The sequence below is a fragment of the Choloepus didactylus genome, chromosome X, assembly GCF_015220235.1.
Source record: "Choloepus didactylus isolate mChoDid1 chromosome X, mChoDid1.pri, whole genome shotgun sequence".
Taxonomy (NCBI): Eukaryota; Metazoa; Chordata; class Mammalia; order Pilosa; family Megalonychidae; genus Choloepus; species Choloepus didactylus.
The window spans coordinates 38750964-38771955 of record NC_051334.1 but is presented as its reverse complement, the minus strand read 5'-3'; the positions used below and the strand labels follow the sequence as shown (position 1 = coordinate 38771955).

General features: G+C 41.1%; 1 non-coding gene across 1 annotated transcript; it reads right to left on the bottom strand.

The window, feature by feature from the left end:
* Nucleotides 1–3159: 3159 nt before the first annotated feature.
* On the bottom strand, nt 3160–3266 carry LOC119523921. The gene has a single exon (XR_005214722.1). It is a non-coding gene; the product is annotated as a U6 spliceosomal RNA (small nuclear RNA).
* Nucleotides 3267–20992: the final 17726 nt, after the last annotated feature.

The following is a 20992-nucleotide window of genomic DNA, read 5'->3' as shown; positions in this document are numbered from 1 at the left end:
GGAAAACTGAGAGAATTTGTAATTAGTCGATCTACTCTGAAAAAATTTCTAAAGGAAGTTCTTCAAGCAAAAAGCAATGATAACAGAAGGAAACTTGGAATACCAGAAATGAAGGAAGAGCAACAGAAATGGTCGATGACTATGTCAATATACTAGATTATTCTTCTCTTTTGAGAAATTTAAAATATGTTTGATCATCTAAAGCAAAAATTATATCATTGTCTGCTGGGATTTTCAGTGTACATAGATGGAATATATACAACAAATATAGCACAAAAGAAGGAGGTTAAAGAACCCTATCAAGTGGTAAATTTTCTGCATTCCAATTGAAGTGGCAAAATATTAATCCTAAGCATACTGTGAAAAGTTAAGTATGTATTTTGTTATTCCCTAGAGCAACCACTAAAATAGCTACATGAGATATAGTCAAAATCACAATAGATAAATTAAAATTGAATGCTAAAACAATGTTCAAATAACATTATGATTGAATACAATGTGGAATCCTGGAGGGAATCTTGGAATAGGGAAAGAAGATTAGTGAGAAAACTGGTGAAATCCAAATAGAGTTGTGAGTTTAGTTAACAGTAATATACCAATGTTGGTTTCTCAATTTTAATAAATAAACCATGGTAATGTAAGATGTTAATGTTAGGGTAAGCTGGGCAAGGGGGATACATAAAAATGCTCTCTAATATCATTGCAACTTTTCAGTAAATCTAAAATTTGTCCAAAATAAAAAGTTTATTTAAAAATATTTAAATAACCCAAAATTAGGCAGGGAAGAGGAAACAGAAGAACAAAAAAGGAAAAAACTTGAAATCAAATAATAAAATGGTAAAATTAATCCAACATGTCAATAATGACATTAGTATAAATAGTCTAAACACAACCATTAAAAGGAAAATGGAAGGGATTAAGAAAAGAAAAACATGACCCAATCATATGCTGTCTACAAGAAACTAATTTCAAATATAATGCTATAGGGAGGTTAAAAGTGAAAGGAGGAAAAAGATATACCATACAAACACCAATCACAAGAAAGCTGTATTGGCTCTATTAATTTGCAACAGAAGAGATTTCAGAGCACAGAAAATAACCAGAGACATTACATAACAGTAAAAGTATCAATTCAGCAAGAAAATGTAACAGTCCTAAATATGCATGCACCTAACAAAAGAGTTTCTATAACACAAAGCAAAAACTGACAACTGAAAACTGAAATAGACAAGTCCACATTTATGGTTAGAAACTTTCAATACCATTCTCAGCAGTAGATAGAACTGGTAGACAGAAAATAAGCAAGCATGTCGAAAAACTGGGCAATGATGTCAACCAACTGGATCAAATTGACATTTATAGAATGTTCCATCTAACAACAGTGGGATACACACTTTTTGCAAGTGAACATGAAACAGTCACCAAAGTAGACCACATACAACAAATCTTAACAAATTTTAAAAAATGAAGTTATACAAACTGTGTTTTCAGACCATAATGGAATTAAATTGGAAATAAATAGCAGAAAGGCAACCAGAAAAGCTCCTAGCTGACAGAGGTATTCTGGACGCCATCAGTTTTCCTTCAGTGAAGGTATCCTCTTATTGATGCCTTAGTTTGGACACTTTAATGGCCTTAGAACTGTTAATTTGTAACCTAATAAATCCTGTTTATAAAAGCCAATCCATTTTTGGCATTTTGGATAACGGCAGCATTAGCAAACCAGAAAAAACCTACACTGGGAGTCTGGGCCAATTCCATGCCAAGCCACCTGCTGCTGCTTCCCTCAAGGATGGGGCAAGGGCTTTCAGATCCAGGGCTGGAAACACAGTCTCTGTCCAAGTTTTCTGTCTCTTTGTCCCTCACTGACTTGGGACTTGAAATGTCCTCCCCTGTCCCCCAGGTCTTCAAACAGTGGGGGTATGTCTCTCTGCTGTGAGAGATTTTATAGAAAATCTTCCAGGATGGAAGATTCCTACCTGATATTTCTTCTCTTTCTTCAATTTGGCATTTTCAGGGTCCTTCTCCAGTCTGTATCCTCCTCCAGAGTATCAAACAATTCAGACTTGTCCTTTTTATCATTGAACCTCTGGAGAGAAGTTTTCAGTAGCTGTTTATGTCACCATGTTGATGACATCACCTCACCAGACATAGACTTTTTTTTTTAAACTTCATTTTATTGAGATATATTCACATACCACGCAGTCATACAAAACAAATCGTACATTCAATTGTTCACAGTACCATTACATAGTTGTACATTCATCACCTAAATCAATCCCTGACACCTTCATTAGCACACACACAAAAATAACAAGAATAATAATTAAAGTGAAAAAGAGCAATTGAAGTAAAAAAGAACACTGGGTACCTTTGTCTGTTTGTTTGTTTGTTTCCTTCCCCTATTTTTCTACTCATCCATCCATAAACTAGACAAAGGGGAGTGTGGTCCTTATGGCTTTCCCAATCCCATTGTCACCCCTCATAAGCTACATTTTTATATAATTGTCTTCGAGACTCATGGGTTCTGGGTTGTAGTTTGATAGTTTCAGGTATCCACCACCAGCTACCCCAATTCTTTAGAACCTGAAAAGCGTTGTCTAAATTGTGCGTAAGAGTGCCCACCAGAGTGACCTCTTGGCTCCTTCTGGAATCTCTCTGCCACTGAAGCTTATTTCATTTCCTTTCACATCCCCCTTTTGGTCAAGAAGATGTTCTCCGTCCCACGATGCCGGGTCTACATTCCTCCCCGGGAGTCATATTTCACGTTGCCAGGGAGATTCACTCCCCTGGGTGTCTGATCCCACGTAGCAGGGAGGGCAGTGATTTCACCTTTCAAGTTGGCTTAGGTATATAGAGAGGGCCACATCTGAGCAACAAAGAGGCATTCGGGAGGAGGCTCTTAGGCACAATTATAGGGAGGCCTAGCCTCTCCTTTGCAGCAACAGTCTTCCCAAGGGTAAATCCTGTGGTAGAGGGCTCAACCCATCAAACCACCAGTCCCCTATGTCTGTGGTCATGTTAGCAACCATCGAGGTGGGGTAGGCCAATACCCCTGCATTCTCCACAGGCTCCTCAAGGGGGATCTACATATTTTTCTCCTTGTTTTTTTTTTTTTTAACTTTTTTTTTTTTAAATCAACTGTATGAAAAATAAAAAAAAAATATGGAGCGCTTTACGAATTTGCATGTCATCCTTGCACAGGGGCCATGCTAATCTTCTCTGTGTTGTTCCAATTTTAGTATATGTGCTGCCGAAGCAAGCACAGACATAGACTTTTAAAACACAGTCCTAAATACCCTCAAAGAGTTAAAGGAAAACATGAACAAAGAACTAAAAGAAATCAGGAAAATGAAAGATAAACATAGAGAATATCAACAGAGAGAAGGAAATTATGTAAAAGAACCAAACAGAACTTAAGACCACAGTAACATAAATGAGGTTTCAACAGCAGATTGGAGCTGGTAGGAGAAAGAATCTCAGTGACCTTGAAGAGAAGACAATTGAAATCACACAGTCTGAGGAGCAGAAAGAAGGAAAAGAATGAAGAATAGTGAACAGAGCTTGAGGAACTTGTCGGGAACCATCGAGTATACCAATATATACATTGTGGGAGTCCCAGAAGGAGACAAGAGAAAGGGGCAGAGAGGACAGTCAAAGAAATAATGGCTGAAAACTTCCCAAATTTAACAAAAGATACTCAATGAACTCCAAACAGAATACACTTAAATAGACCCATACTGGGACATATTATAACCAAATGGTTGAATGCCAAAGATAAAGTGAGAATTTTGAAAATCACAAGAGAGAAGCAAAATGTCGCACAAAAAGGAGCCTCAATAAGATAGTCAATTTCTCTTCAGAAACAATGGAGGCAAGAATGCAGTAGGATGACATATTTAAAGTTCCAAAAGGAAAAAAAATGCCAACTAAGTATTCTATATCCAGCAAAACCGTCTTTCAAAAATGAGGGAGAGATTAAGACATTCTCAGATAAACAAAAGTTGAGGGAGTTTGTCATCATTATACTTACCCTATTTAAGAAATGCCTGTGGAGAACAGGTGGCTCGTGGACACCACCTGCTGGTTAGTTAGAGAAACTGTACTCCACGAAGCGGTAGATCTGATAAATTAGAGATAAGGACTTCAATTGGTCTACAAATCCTAAAAGAACCCTATCAAGTTCAGCAAATTCCAAGAGGCCAAAAACAACAGAAAATTATAAAGCATATGAAAAAACCAGACGATATGGATAACCCAAGCCCAAGCACCCAAATCAAAAGATCAGAAGAGACACAGCACCTAGAGCAGCTACTCAAAGAACTAAAGATGAACAATGAGACCATAGTATGGGATACAAAGGAAATCAAGAAGACCCTAGAAGAGCATAAAGAAGACATTGCAAGACTAAATAAAAAAATGGATGATCTTATGGAAATTAAAGAAACTGTTGACCAAATTAAAAAGATTCTGGACACTCATAGTACAAGACTATAGGAAGTTGAATAACGAATCAGTGACCTGGAAGATGACAGAATGGAAAATGAAAGCATAAAAGAAAGAATGGGGAAAAAAATTGAAAAAATCGAAATGGACCTCAGGGATATGATAGATGATATGAAACGTGGGAATATAAGACTCATTGGTGTCCCAGAAGGGGAAGAAAATGGTAAAGGTCTAGGAAGAGTATTCAAAGAAATTGTTGGGGAAAACTTCCCAAATCTTCTAAACAACATAAATACACAAATCATAAATGCTCAGCGAACTCCAAATAGAATAAATCCAAATAAACCCACTCCGAGACATATTCTGATCACACTGTCAAACACGGAAGAGAAGGAGCAAGTTCTGAAAGCAGCAAGAGAAAAGCAATTCACCACATACAAAGGAAACAGCATAAGACTAAGTAGTGACTACTCAGCAGCCACCATGGAGGCAAGAAGGCAGTGGCATGATATATTTAAAATTCTGAGTGAGAAAAATTTCCAACCAAGAATACTTTATCCAGCAAAGCTCTCCTTCAAATTTGAGGGAGAGCTTAAAATTTTCACAGACAAACAAATGCTGAGAGAATTTGCTAACAAGAGACCTGCCCTACTGGAGATACTAAAGGGAGCCCTACAGACAGAGACACAAAGAAAGGACAGAGAGACTTGGAGAAAGGTTCAGTAATAAAGAGATTCGGTATGGGTACAATAAAGGATATTAATAGACAGAGGGGAAAAATATGACAAACATAAACCAAAGGATAAGATGGCTGATTCAAGAAATGCCTTCACGGTTATAACGTTGAATGTAAATGGATTAAACTCCCCAATTAAAAGATATAGATTCGCAGAATGGATCAAAAAAAATGAACCATCAATATGTTGCATACAAGAGACTCATCTTAGACACAGGGACACAAAGAAACTGAAAGTGAAAGGATGGAAAAAAATGTTTCATGCAAGCTACAGCCAAAAGAAAGCAGGTGTAGCAATATTAATCTCAGATAAAATAGACTTCAAATGCAGGGATGTTTTGAGAGACAAAGAAGGCCACTACATACTAATAAAAGGGGCAATTCAACAAGAAGAAATAACAATCGTAAATGTCTATGCACCCAATCAAGGTGCCACAAAATACATGAGAGAAACACTGGCAAAACTAAAGGAAGCAATTGATGTTTCCACAATAATTGTGGGAGACTTCAACACATCACTCTCTCCTATAGATAGATCAACCAGACAGAAGACCAATAAGGAAATTGAAAACCTAAACAATCTGATAAATGAATTAGATTTAACAGACATATACAGGACATTACATCCCAAATCACCAGGATACACATACTTTTCTAGTGCTCACGGAACTTTCTCCAGAATAGATCATATGCTGGGACATAAAACAAGCCTCAAAAAATTTAAAAAGATTGAAATTATTCAAAGCACATTCTCTGACCACAATGGAATACAATTAGAAGTCAATAACCATCAGAGACAGAAAATTCACAAATACCTGGAGGTTAAACAACACACTCCTAAACAATCAATGGGTTAAAGAAGAAATAGCAAGAGAAATTGCTAAATATATAGAGAGAAATGAAAATGAGAACACAACATACCAAAACCTATGGGATGCAGCAAAAGCAGTGCTAAGGGGGAAATTTATAGCACTAAACGCATATATTAAAAAGGAAGAAAGAGCCAAAATCAAAGAACTAATGGATCAACTGAAGAAGTTAGAAAATGAACAGCAAACCAATCCTAAAGCAAGTACAAGAAAAGAAATAACAAGGATTAAAACAGAAATAAATGACATAGAGAACAAAAAAACAATAGAGAGGATAAATATCACCAAAAGTTGGTTCTTTGAGAAGATCAACAAGATTGACAAGCCCCTAGCTAGACTGACAAAATAAAAAAGAGAGAAGACCCATATAAACAAAATAATGAATGAAAAAGGTGACATAACTGCAGATCCTGAAGAAATTAAAAAAATTATAAGAGGATATTATGAACAACTCTATGGCAACAAACTGGATAATGTAGAAGAAATGGACAATTTCCTGGAAACATATGAACAACCTAGACTGACCAGAGAAGAAATAGAAGACCTCAAACAACCCATCACAAGCAAAGAGATCCAATCAGTCATCAAAAATCTTCCCACAAATAAATGCCCAGGGCCAGATGGCTTCACAGGGGAATTCTACCAAACTTTCCAGAAAGAACTGACACCAATCTTCCTCAAACTCTTTCAAAACATTGAAGAAAATGGAACACTACCTAACTCATTTTATGAAGCTAACATCAATCTAATACCAAAACCAGGCAAAGATGCTACAAAAAAGGAAAACTACCGGCCAATCTCCCTAATGAATATAGATGCAAAAATCCTCAACAAAATACTTGCAAATCGAATCCAAAGACACATTAAAAAAATCATACACCATGACCAAGTGGGGTTCATTCCAGGCATGCAAGGATGGTTCAACATAAGAAAATCAATCAATGTATTACAACACATTAACAAGTCAAAAGGGAAAAATCAATTGATCATCTCAATAGATGCTGACAAAGCATTTGACAAAATCCAACATCCCTTTTTGATAAAAACACTTCAAAAGGTAGGAATTGAAGGAAACTTCCTCAACATGATAAAGAGCATATATGAAAAACCCACAGCCAGCATAGTACTCAATGGTGAGAGACTGAAAGCCTTCCCTCTAAGATCAGGAACAAGACAAGGATGCCCGCTGTCACCACTGTTATTCAACATTGTGCTGGAAGTGCTAGCCAGGGCAATCCGGCAAGACAAAGAAATAAAAGGCATCCAAATTGGAAAAGAAGAAGTAAAACTGTCATTGTTTGCAGATGATATGATCTTATATCTAGAAAACCCTGAGAAATCGACGATACAGCTACTAGAGCTAATAAACAAATTTAGCAAAGTAGCGGGATACAAGATTAATGCACATAAGTCAGTAATGTTTCTATATGCTAGAAATGAACAAACTGAAGAGACACTCAAGAAAAAGATACCATTTTCAATAGCAACTAAAAAAATCAAGTACCTAGGAATAAACTTAACCAAAGATGTAAAAGACCTATACAAAGAAAACTACATAACTCTACTAAAAGAAATAGAAGGGGACCTTAAAAGATGGAAAAATATTCCATGTTCATGGATAGGAAGGCTAAATGTCATTAAGATGTCAATTCTACCCAAACTCATCTACAGATTCAATGCAATCCCAATCAAAATTCCAACAACCTACTTTGCAGACTTGGAAAAGCTAGTTATCAAATTTATTTGGAAAGGTAAAATGCCTCGAATTGCTAAAGACACTCTAAAAAAGAAAAACGAAGTGGGAGGACTTACACTCCCTGACTTTGAAGCTTATTATAAAGCCACAGTTGCCAAAACAGCATGGTACTGGCACAAAGATAGACATATAGATCAATGGAATCGAATTGAGAATTCAGAGATAGACCCTCAGATCTATGGCCGACTGATCTTTGATAAGGCCCCCAAAGTCACTGAACTGAGCCATAATGGTCTTTTCAACAAATGGGGCTGGGAGAGTTGGATATCCATATCCAAAAGAATGAAAGAGGACCCCTACCTCACCCCCTACACAAAAATTAACTCAAAATGGACCAAAGATCTCAATATAAAAGAAAGTACCATAAAACTCCTAGAAGATAATGTAGGAAAACATCTTCAAGACCTTGTATTAGGCGGCCACTTCCTAGACTTTACACCCAAAGCACAAGCAACAAAAGAGAAAATAGATAAATGGGAACTCCTCAAGCTTAGAAGTTTCTGCACCTCAAAGGAATTTCTCAAAAAGGTAAAGAGGCAGCCAACTCAATGGGAAAAAATTTTTGGAAACCATGTATCTGACAAAAGACTGATATCTTGCATATATAAAGAAATCCTACAACTCAATGACCATAGTACAGACAGCCCAATTGTAAAATGGGCAAAAGATATGAAAAGACAGTTCTCTGAAGAGGAAATACAAATGGCCAAGAAACACATGAAAAAATGTTCAGCTTCACTAGCTATTAGAGAGATGCAAATTAAGACCACAAGGAGATACCATCTAACAGCGGTTAGAATGGCTGCCATTAAACAAACAGGAAACTACAAATGCTGGAGGGGATGTGGAGAAATTGGAACTCTTATTCATTGTTGGTGAGACTGTATAATGGTTCAGCCACTCTGGAAGTCAGTCTGGCAGTTCCTTAGAAAACTAGATATAGAGTTACCATTCGATCCAGCGATTGCACTTCTCGGTATATACCCGGAAGGTCGGAAAGTAGTGTCACGAACAGTTATCTGCACGCCAATGTTCATAGCAGCATTATTCATAATTGCCAAGAGATGGAAACAACCCAAATGTCCTTCAACAGATGAGTGGATAAATAAAATGTGGTATATACACACGATGGAATACTACACGGCAGTAAGAAGGAACGATGTCGTGAAACATATGACAACATGGATGCACCTTGAAGACATAATGCTGAGCGAAATAAGCCAGGCACAAAAAGAGAAATATTATATGCTACCACTAATGTGAACTTTGAAAAATGTAAAACAAATGGTTTATAATGTAGAATGTAGGGCAACTAGCAATAGAGAGCAATTAAGGAAGGGGGAACAATAATCCAAGAAGAACAGATAAGCTATTTAACGTGCTGGGGATGCCCAGGAATGACTATGGTCTGTTAATTTCTGATGGATATAGTAGGAACAAGTTCACAGAAATGTTGCTATATTATGTAACTGTCTTGGGGTAAAGTAGGAACATGTTGGAAGTTAAGCAGTTATCTTAGGTTAGTTGCCTTTTTCTTACTCCCTTGTTATGGTCTCTTTGAAATGTTTTTTTATTGTATGTTTGTTTTCTTTTTAACTTTTTTTTTCATACAGTTGATTTAAAAAAGAAGGGAAAGTTAAAAAAAAAAAAGAAAAACAAGGAAAAAAAAGATGTAGTGCCCCCTTGAGGAGCCTGTGGAGAATGCAGGGGTATTCGCCTACCCCACATCGATGGTTGCTAACGTGACCACAGACATAGGGGACTGGTGGTTTGATGGGTTGAGCCCTCTACCATAAGTTTTACCCTTGGGAAGACGGTTGCTGCAAAGGAGAGGCTAGGCCTCCCTATGGTTGTGCCTAAGAGCCTCCTCCCGAATGCCTCTTTGTTGCTCAGATGTGGCCCTCTCTCTCTAGCTAAGCCAACTTGAAAGGTGAAATCACTGCCCTCCCCCCTACGTGGGATCAGACACCCAGGGGAGTGAATCTCCCTGGCAACATGGAATATGACTCCCGGGGAGGAATGTAGACCTGGCGTCGTGGGACGGAGAACATCTTCTTGACCAAAAGGGGGATGTGAAAGGAAATGAAATAAGCTTCAGTGGCAGAGAGATTCCAAAAGGAGCCGAGAGGTCACTCTGGTGGGCACTCTTACGCACACTTTCGACAACCCTTTTTAGGTTCCAAAGAATTGGGGTAGCTGGTGGTGGATACCTGAAACTATCAAACTACAACCCAGAACCCATGAATCTCGAAGACAGTTGTATAAAAATGTAGCTTATGAGGGGTGACAATGGGATTGGGAAAGCCATAAGGACCACACTCCACTATGTCTAGTTTATGGATGGATGAGTAGAAAAATAGGGGAAGGAAACAAACAGACAAAGGTACCCAGTGTTCTTTTTTACTTCAATTGCTCTTTTTCACTCTAATTATTATTCTTGTTATTTTTGTGTTTGTGCTAATGAAGGTGTCAGGGATTGATTTAGGTGATGAATGTACAACTATGTAATCGTACTGTAAACAATCGAAAGTACGATTTGTTTTGTATGACTGCGTGGTATGTGAATATATTTCAATAAAATGAAGATTAAAAAAAAAAAAAAAAAAAAAAAGAAATGCCAAAGAGAGTTCTGCAGTTTGAAAGGAAAGTACAATAGACAATAGAGCTAAGATGCATGAAGAAATAAAGATCTCTGGTAAGGGTAACAACATGGGTAAACATAAATGCTGGTACTATTGTATTTTTGGTTTGTAACACCGCTTTTTACTTCTTACAGGATCTAAAAGGTAAATCCATAAAGTTTAATGATAAATCAGTGGTTTGGGACTCATAATGTATAAATACATAATTTGAGACAAGAACTACATAAAGGTGGGGGTTCATAGGGGCATAGGAACATAGTTTGTGTTTGCTATTTAAGTTAAGCTGTTATCAAAGCAAACAAGATTGTTGTAGATTTGGGACATAAAATTTAAACCCTGTGGTAATTATTAAGAAAACATCAGAGAATATACAAGCTCATAGAGACAGAAATTAGGGTACAGGTTGCCAGGGTTAGGGGAAAAGGGGAATGAAAAGTTAATGCCTAATGGGTGTTGTGCTTCTGTTTAGGAAGATAGGAAAGTTTTAGTAATGGAAATTGGTGAGGGTACATTGTGAATGTGATTAATCCCACAAAATGGCATGTTTGGGAGTGGCTGAGAAGGGAAAGTTTACATTGTGTATATATTCAAACAATTAAGCTGGAAGGAAGGAAGGAAGGAAGGAAGGAAAGAAGGAAGGGAGGAAGGACTAAAGAGACAATGACAATTAAATGTAAAATGTGATCCTGGACAGGATATAATAAGGGAGGAGGAAATGCTGAAAAGGACATTATTGGGGTATAAGAAAACATTGAAATACAGACTATAAGCTTTATATTGATGTTAAATTTATTGAATGTTATAATTGCACTTAAGGTGGTTACATAAGTGAATATCATTGTTCTTAGGAAATATACATGGAAGTATTAAGTGTTCAAGGAACATGACACTTCTACACACAAGTGTCCAGAAAATGGATTTATAAATAGATAACATATAGACAAATGGATAGATAGGTAGATAGATAGAAAGATAGATAGATAGATAGATAGATAGATAGATAGAATGATACCGAAAATGTAGCAAAACGATAAAATTGGTGCATCTCGGTATCTGGGGGATAAGTGTATGTTGGAATTCTCTTTATGGGATTCACATTTTGTTACTATCCTGTAAGTTTGAAAATGTTTCAAAACAAAAGATTTAACAAAAAGATCAATAGAAACAATTAGCCTCTAGCAAGCCTGACAAAGAAAACAAGAGAGAAAACACACATTACCAGTATCAGGAAGGAAAGAGGGAATATCGCTACAGACCCTGCAAACATTAGAAGGATAATAAGAGAATACTATGAACACTCAATTCATCTGAATTTGACAACTTAGATGAAATGGACCAATTCTTTTCAAAGCACAAAATAGCAAAACTCATCCAAGATGAAATAGATAACCTGAATTGTCATTCCACTATTACAGAAATAATTTAAATTCGCAGTTAAAACCTTCCAAAAAAATCTCCATGCTCAGACGGGTTCACTGGTAAGTTCTACCAAATGTTTAAAGAAGTAATAATACCAGTTGTACGAAACTGCTTCCCGAAAATAAAAGCGTATAGAACACCTTCTAACTGATTTTATGATGCCAACTTTATCTTGATACCAAAGCACCCCCAAGGCCACTCCAGCCCTGATCCCACAATGTCAAAAGGGACCAATGCCAAAAAGGGACCAAAGAGAGTACAAGAATAGAAAACTATTTTTTCTCCTGAAAACTAATAGAAAACTAATCTCTCTCCTGAAAATAGACATGAAAAACCTCACTAAAATATTAACAAATTGAATCCATCAATATATAAACAATAATACACTGTAACCAGCTGGGTTTATCCCAGGAATGCAAGACTGGTTCAATATTTAAAAATGAATAAATGTAATTCACAATATTGAGAGTCTAAAGAAGAAAAACCCAAGACCATATCAATTGATGCAGAAAAAATATTAGATAAAATTCAATATGTATTCATGATAAAAGCTCTCAGCAAACTAGAAATAGAAGGGATCTTCCTCAACCTGATAAAGAGGCATCTACAAAAATCCTACAGCTAACATCATAGTTAGTGGTAAAAAATGGAATACTATCTCCCTCTGATCAGGAACAAGGCAAGGATGTCCACTATTTACCTTCCAATTCAACATCATAAGGGAAATCTTAGGCAGTGCAATAAGGCAAGAAAAATAACAGGCATGTATATTGGAAATAAACAAATAAATAAAACTGTCCCTGTTTGCAGAGCACGTGATTGCCTGAATAGAAAATCCAAGGAATCTACAAAAATAAAATTAAATTAAAAAATGACTCCTAAAACCAAGTGAGTTTAGCAAGGTCACAAATTAAGTCAACATATAAAAATAAACTGTAATTCTACACAGTGGCAATGCCTGTAAACCAAAATTTTAAAAACAATGCCATTATAATAGCTCCAACAGAATGAACTATTGAGGTGTAGATGTCACAGAACATGTAGAGGATCTGCATGCTACTACAAAATGGTGACGAAAGAAATCAAAGAAGACCTAAAAAAAACATGGAGATACATACTGTGTTTATAAATTGGAAAGTTTGACACTAAATATGTCAGTTCTCTCCACAATGATTTATAGACTTAATGCAATAACAATCAAAACCTCTGCAGGATTTTTGCATATATAAACAAATTTGTATAGAAAGACACAGTAACTAGAATTACTAAAACAAATTTGAAAAAGAAGAGTAAAAAAATAAAGAAGTCACACTAGTCGATTTTAAGACTTACTATATAGCTATGGCAATCAAGACAGTGTGGTACTGGGGAAGGGTTTAGACCCATAGATCAGTGGAACAGAATAGAGGGTCCAGAAATAAATTCATAGACCTATAGATAATTGATTTTTGATGATGTTGCAAGGACTGGGCCCCTTTTGGTATTCTGGGATCAGGGCAGGGGTGGCCACAGGGAGCCCTGGGCTGAAGGGACTCTAACTCTCCCCTCAGCCCCTAGAAAGAGAGCTGTGGAGCCCCTCTCACTACTCATAACCTTTTCAGAAGAAGCCAACATGGTGGAGAAGAATGTTCTAGGCAGTGGAAAGGCCCTGTGGTAGGTTCCCACCTGGTATGTCTGCAGAACAAGGAGGCCAGTGTGTCTGGAACTGAAGGAGTGAGGGGAAGATAGGATGAGGTGAGGTCAGAGGTTGCAGGGGCCAGATCACAGAGGGCCCTGTTGGTCCCCAGAGGGCATTGGGTTTTTCCTCTGAGGTGTGTCATGGGAAGGTTTCAAGCCCAGGAGTGACACAATCTGACTTACCTTTTAACAGGCTTATTTTCACTTCTGCGTTAAGAAATAATGAATCAGGGACAAGGGGTGAAACAGGGAGAGAAGTTGTTAGGAGGCTACTGGGAGAATCCAGGTAACAGATGATTGTGAGTCAACCAAGGTTGAGGCAGTGGAGGTGGTAAGAAGTGGCCAGGCCTGGACATGATTTGAAGGTACAGGTTGTAGTGTGTGTGTGTGTGCGTGTGTGTGTGTGTCCGTGTTAGGGGCTGTGATGTGAATATATTTCTTATTTCTTACTGTGGGCTATAGTAAAAAAAAAAATCCTAAGAAGCATGTTCTTAGAGCAATACTATTTCCCCTTCGTTCTGTTTGCTTGAAGGCTGACTCAGAGGTCCTGCAACTGCTTCTGGCTTTTGGATGCCAAAGGAGTGAGAATGTGTGCCCACAAAGTGTGTGAGGCAAGCTAGTGCCACTGTCCTAGCTTCATGGGAACTTCAGACCTTTTTCCCTGACATCGTGGGCCCAGCCATCAGAGGGAGCCAGACTTTGATGAACTAGACCCACTCATGAGGTTTCCAATCACAAATGGATAGATGTCCTTTACCTTGTTTTATGGAAGAGAAAATTAGCTGTGGAGAACAAAGGAGATGTGCCCAGTATCCCAGAACTAGACGGTGGCAAAATTTCAGTTCTCCATCTGCTGCCCCGACCATGCATGGGAAGTGCTCAGGGCAGACGGCCACCTTCCATTTCTTGCTTTCCTCACTATCTGATATTTCTGGAGAGCCCGGAGACCTTCCCTCATGAACCAGGTCAGCTGTGCCATGTCCAGGGTGGCGACACAGAAAGTCGCTGCTTTCCAGTATTCTGCCTTTCAAAGAGCCCCTTGACTTCCTGCTCACAAGCTCTAGGCTTCGGCTGACCCAGGCGGTGAAGGAGGACAAACAGCAGAGGCAGCCGGGCACAAAGGCAGGCCAAGGCAGGGGGACAAGTGTGAGGTGCCCATGAAGCAGATGTGCGGGGTCTGGAATGTTCTGAAACACGGCGGGGGGCATGGATCTATTTTTATTTTCATTAGTAGTTTACGGAGTTATCATACATTTTTAGATTGCAGACAAGGACTCTCCTTGTCCAGGTCTCATGCTCTTATTTAAGGGGCAGCAACTGGGGAGCGGGGAGTAGAGAGGCCCGGCTCAGAGCCCTTCCAGCAGCCCTCCTCCCTCCTTTCCCACTCTCCTTGCAGGGCCAGCCATGGGCAGAGCACGGGTGAGTGGCTGCAGCCCATGAGACAGGAGAACTTTCCAGGCCCCTCTGCACTGCCTGGAGACCCTGCAGCCAGAAGCACCTGTCCTAACAGCCATTGCTCCCCCAGCTGCCAGCAGGGGACAGGGGAGGCACAGGCCCTAAGATGCCACCTTCTCCACAGGCCTCTCGAGGCGGGGCTCTCCTGCGGCTGGCACTGGGCATCTCCCATCCACTTTCCTCATCAAGGAGAGAGAAGCATTAGCCTGTACGTGCACCTGCTTGATGCCTTCTGGAGAAGAGCTAGGGGCTGTTTTTAGCACATGCACCCTTTCCTCACTTTCTGTCTGGCTTTTTATTTTATTTTTCCTAAATAAGAAAAGGCAGTTCCTTCAGCACCAGGAGCAAAAAAAGAGGGAGGGGACCAAGAAATGAAGGGCTCAGAGAATGTTACACGTAACAGTGGGCGTATTTTATGGAAAGCAGCTGACAATCAGTGTTTGCAGACGCCTTTTATTTTATATTATTTCCTCATCTGTTCGGCTTTCTTGGGCGGGAGCCAGAAAGTTAATATTCTCAGTCAAAGTCGGCCTTTTATCTGTCAGGTTCAAAATGAAACCGAGTCCCTGGTGTTTTACAGTGTCTCAGGCAAAAGGCAAACACACCTTCTCGGCAGCTCTGGCCAGGGGCTGGCGCTGAGGCTGCCACCCCCGAGGCCCTTTTACAGGGGCTTTTGATTAAGGGCTGCTCTGATGCCTTAACCCTCTCCAGGGCACACGGGTCATTCCTGGGAGCCCAGCCTGGCTGCGGCCTTTGGGCGACATCAGTGCAGGAGCACGATGCCACGGGCTAGTGCCCCAGTCACCTTCCGGACCACGTTGGGGCCAGTTTGGCTGGCTCAAAGAGGCAGTGGAAGAAAACATTGGGAGGAGCTGATTAACCCCTGCCTAATTCCTGGTCAGGGTCCTGAAAGGAGCTTCCATTAGGAAGGGTCTGAACAGAGCTGTGATGGTTTAAAAACGTGTCCACAGATCCTTTGACAGTCCTCCCGTCAAGGGGTGGAGCCAATCCTCCTCCGCTAGAATCTGGGCTGACCTTCGTGACTCACTTCTAAGGGATAAGATAAGGCGGAAATGATGCTATGTGACTTCTAAGACTAGGTTATGATGATGATACAGCTTCCGCCAGGATCTTTCTCTCTTGGGACACATATGGTGGGAACCCTGAACTGCCGTGTAAGAAGTCCAGCTGTCGTGAAGCCACCATGCTGGACGGACCATTGGGACAGACCCTGTAAAGAGACCAGGAGCCCCAGTTGTGCCAGTCCCCAGCTGAGCTGAGCTTTCCCAGCCCAGGCGCCAGACATGTTAGTGAAGGAACCTTCCAGATGACCCCCAGCCCCAGTCATCTGACTGTAATGATGTGAGAGACCCCAAGAAAGAGCTGCCTCGCTGGACCCGGTCACCCCAGAACTGTAAGAGGTAATAAAATGTTCACTGCTGTGCTACACCATCAGGTCTGGGGTGCTTTGTTATGTAGCAATAGGTAACCAGGACAATGACCTCCCTTTTGTTTTCTATAAAGCCAAACCATGGAAGGAAGATCCCTTTCTGCTGTACAAATCCTCCATCTGCAGCATAACCCGTAGGAAAGGGCTGCCAAGCTCAGGCCCAGAGGCCTGAGTTCCAGTTCTGATTCTTCCTGACATGCCACCTCGGTCCAGTCACTCAACCTTTCTGGTCCTCAGTTTCCATGTCTGTGAAATGGGGATCCTGGATGAGGCTCGCCTCACAGAGATGTTAGAAGGGTCAAATTAAATGGCAGAGGTGACTCCTCGATTTCTCGAAGCCCTGAGATACAAAATCTATAAATAGCATTTCTTTAGAGGGTCTCCCTCAAAAGATATGGTAAGTGGTAGAAGAAAGATATATGATATATGCCACCTACAACAAGCCTTACATACATGCAGACACTGAACAGCTCCATTCAACTCTAAGAGGAAAAGGCCCTCTTTAAATTACAGAACCACCCAGAAGCTCCTTCTTCTTTTCATGCTCCATTGTAGTCAAATGAGGGCAACCGATGAGGCTGTTCAGGCACAGAGATTAATTTCATTCTGGGAAGCCCAAGGCCTCGTGGCTCCCTCAGTTACACCCCAATCAGAGTGAGGACCTCTACAGTCAATTTGGGGCCTCCCCTGACTTCAGAGTTTCCTTAAAATGCAGTGGGGGTGCCCTGGGGACCACAAGTCCAGAAGCCCCTACCCCTCCGCCCTGCTATCAAGCCTACCCCAAACCCGGCTGGACTCGATAGCCTATTTGGGGATCAACTGAAATTGGAACTAGGCTCCACAGGAAGGGATAATGGGTGAGGATGCTACTTCATGTCACACTGCCCTGCTCGTAGCTTGGACCCAGAATCCTGTTTGCCTTTCTGAGTTTTCCAGCCTTGGCATCAAACCCTTGGCCGTTCTGCAGGCCTCTCCCTTTCTTACAATATGGCTGCTGCTAATAAAGGCATAAATGCTGCAAAGCACTTATTACAGTAATATTATCTTTATATTATGCCGGCATTACCAGGCAGTGTGCAGGGGCCGGGGAGGCGGGAGAAGCTCTTCGGTGCTGTCAGTAATCGGAGGCAGGCAGTTTAGTTTAATGATAATGACTTACACTTACATAGCTGCCCTCATCCCAGAGGACCCTGGAGCACTTTACAAACACACTCTCACTCTGAGCCTTTCTAACAAACCTGAGCCGCAGTGATGCTTATAAATAATATATATTCTGAGTGCCTCTCTATACTGTAAATGTATGATATAAATATGTATAAATGTAACAAATATGATTTTTGCATGTTACATTTATAATCTTTAAAAAAAAACGGTGACCCATCATGGGTGTGCAGCCACAAAACAGACTCATAGGATGCTGGAGTCCAATAAATATCGATACTGTGCAACCACTTATTACAGGTACCAGCCCGGGGCTTTTAAAGCTGAAGAAATTGTTCTCAGTCTACATTCGCTGGATTCCTCCTCTTTCACTGGGAAGGTCATCCTCAGGTCAAGTTTGTTCGACTAGTCCCAGCTCAGGGTCTGGCAAATCCACAGATGTAGACAGTCCTGGATGCCCACCAGGGTTGATTCTGAAGCCTCGAAGCCAGTGCTGTGTGATCACTGACAGGGCAGGAGCCTTCTCTGGGCCTCAACTGAATCTTCAACATAATTGGATATAAAGACCGCCAGTAGATTGTGTTGTTGCTCTCAATCCTCCATGCCCTTCTAGGTTCTTTGCCGTGTGAATTTGCAGTACTTTGCACTAGAGTAGGTAGAGCTCACTTCTCTATCCCATGGATTTGGGGTTTGGCTATGTGTTCTGATTGCTACTACTGGGTAGCAAACTGTCCCCAAGCTTAGTCATGTAAAACAATGACCATTTTATTATGCTCATGGGTGCCACGGGTTAGGAATTTGGTTATGGCACAGTGGGGATAGCTGGTCTCTGCTCCGCAGTGGCTGGAACCTCAGTTGGAAAGACTAGAAGGCTGGGAGTGACTCAATGGCTGGAAGCTGGGGTCATCACAAGGTTTGTTCTCCCACATGTCAAGAGCCTGGGTTGGGAGAATCTGAAGATCAGGATGGCCAACCAGAGTGCCTCAGCGCAGCCTTTCCATTTAATCTGGGCTTTCTCACAACATGGTAGGCTCCAAGTGGTCAGACTTCTTACCCGGTAGTCCAGGGCTCCCAGGGCAAGTGATTCAGTGACAAGGCGGAAGTTGCATCATCTTTTGTGACCCAGTCATGGCAATCAGTGTCACTTCCATTGAACTCCATTGTCAAAGGACAATGGACTCAAGGGAAGGGGAATTAGATTCCTCCACCTCTTGATGGGAAGAGTGCTAAGATCCCATCATAGAAGAGACTGTGGGATGGGACATGTCGTGTCCCTCGGCATTAGTTTCCTATGCTGTGTAACAAGTGGCCACAAACTTAGCGGCTTGTCACAACGTACATTTTCACCATTTCCGTGGGACAGAGGTTTGAGCATAGCTTAACTGTCCTCCACTCAGGGTCTTCTTACAAGGCTGTGATATAGATGTCAGCCTGACTGCATTCCTTTCTGGAGCTCAGGATCCTCTTCCAAGCTCGTGTGGTTGTTAGCAGAATTCATTTCCTTGTGGTTGTAGGACTGAGGTCCCTGCTTTCATGCTGGCTCCCAGGTGGGGGCTGCTCTCAGCTCCTGAGAGACCCCCACAGTTCCTTGCCACAAGTCCTCTCACAATATCAGCAACTTATTTCTTCCAAGCCTGCAATGGACAGTGTCTCATTCCATTTGCTAAGATGGACTCTTATATAGCATTATGTAATCAGGAAATGACATCTCATCACCTTTCCGACATTCTACTAGCTAGAAGCAAATAATCAATTCCACCTGCCCTCTAGAGGAGGGTATTATAAAATAAAAAGGCATGACCCACTGAATTCATTCTAGGGTGTGTGTCTGCCACACCATGAGTTATTTTGGCCAAGAGATATTAGTAGATATGGCTCAAGCAGAGACTTGAAATATCACTTGTTGAGTGATTTATCCTGGCCTCTTCTGTTTTTATCAGCCACCATACAAAGTGCATGCCCCAGGAAGTCACTGGTCTCAGGATGAGGAAAACATGACACAGACCTGAACCAAGCATCCTGGAACTAAGCCAGGTGATCTGCAGCCTAAGGCGATGCTACCCCAGCAGATATGCAGACCCACAAGCCAGAAAAGTAAATGTATGTTATTGCAAAACACTGAGATTTGGGGGCTGTTTGTTTGGCAACATTAATGTGACAATAGCTGACTGATACAGGCTTCCATCAAAGACCTCGATCAGTGGTTTTCAAATAATTTTCTTCTTTCACAGTGACACATGCACTCATACACACATTAGAAAGACTTTCTGGGTAGAATCCCAATATGTAACACCAGAGCAGCTACTGTGGGAGTGGCAGAGAGACTAAATCTTGCTCCTTCACAACAGCCCTGAAACACCTCTTCCAAATCATAGGAACACAGTTTGAAAGCCACTGACCTAATTACTTAAACATGCACAGAAAGAGCCTATTCAAACCGGGATGAAAATGAGGACCCGCCACAGGCTGGGTCCCTGGGGGAAGGTAAGGGCACCCATTTTGGTAAAAGCTCATCATCATAATCACCATCTTTAATATATATTATTGAACACTTTTTCCATGCATAAACAGTGCTGGGCACATACCAATCACTATTCCTGTGCCAAGCTCATGAAGGTCTGCAGGGAGAGGCTGCTTGTGGCCAGATTAGCCCAAGGGTGACCAGCCAAGCAGGTGCCTGCTGATGTGCACTGCTCACACACACACAAACACACACACTCCACACAGGCAGTCAGCTCCTCCAGCTAAATGAGAGCATCTAATCGAAACTCATGGCTCCTGGAGTTGGAAAGACGAGTCTCCCATCACCCATCCCTTCTACCCCACAACCACCACAAGGCATTCTGGTGGGCTCACTATGATTTCTGTTTCTTGCAGAGTCAAAAGGCATACAGAGAAATTGAGTGATTTGCACAAGGTCTCCCCCATGAGGGATGAACTCTGGGCCCAGAGCTTGTGTCTCATGCTTCTGAGTAGCGATGTTCTCATTTAGGTCTATGCCCACCTGAGTCTATATCCTGCAGCCCACGTGACCCAACATCGCCCTCTAACGTTAGCAACAGGACCATGAGCTTTTTGAAGGCAGGGGCTGTAACTGAGTGCTTTGTCCTCCCAGGTGCTGAATGCATGATGCCAGAGAAGGAGAGAGAGCTGACCAACCATGGGCACCTGTGTGTTGGGGACAGGGGTGTGTCTCTTCTTTGCATATTAATAATTTGGGAAGGGAGTGTTCAGGATCCTGCAAGGCAAGTGGAGGGGGGAGTGGGGTGGGTTGGGGGGAGACAGACCAGCTGTTTCCTGCACACGCAGGATAAGTTAGAGTTGAATTGTCACCACCTAATTGTCACCACCTCATCCACACCTGGGACCTTCCAAAACAGG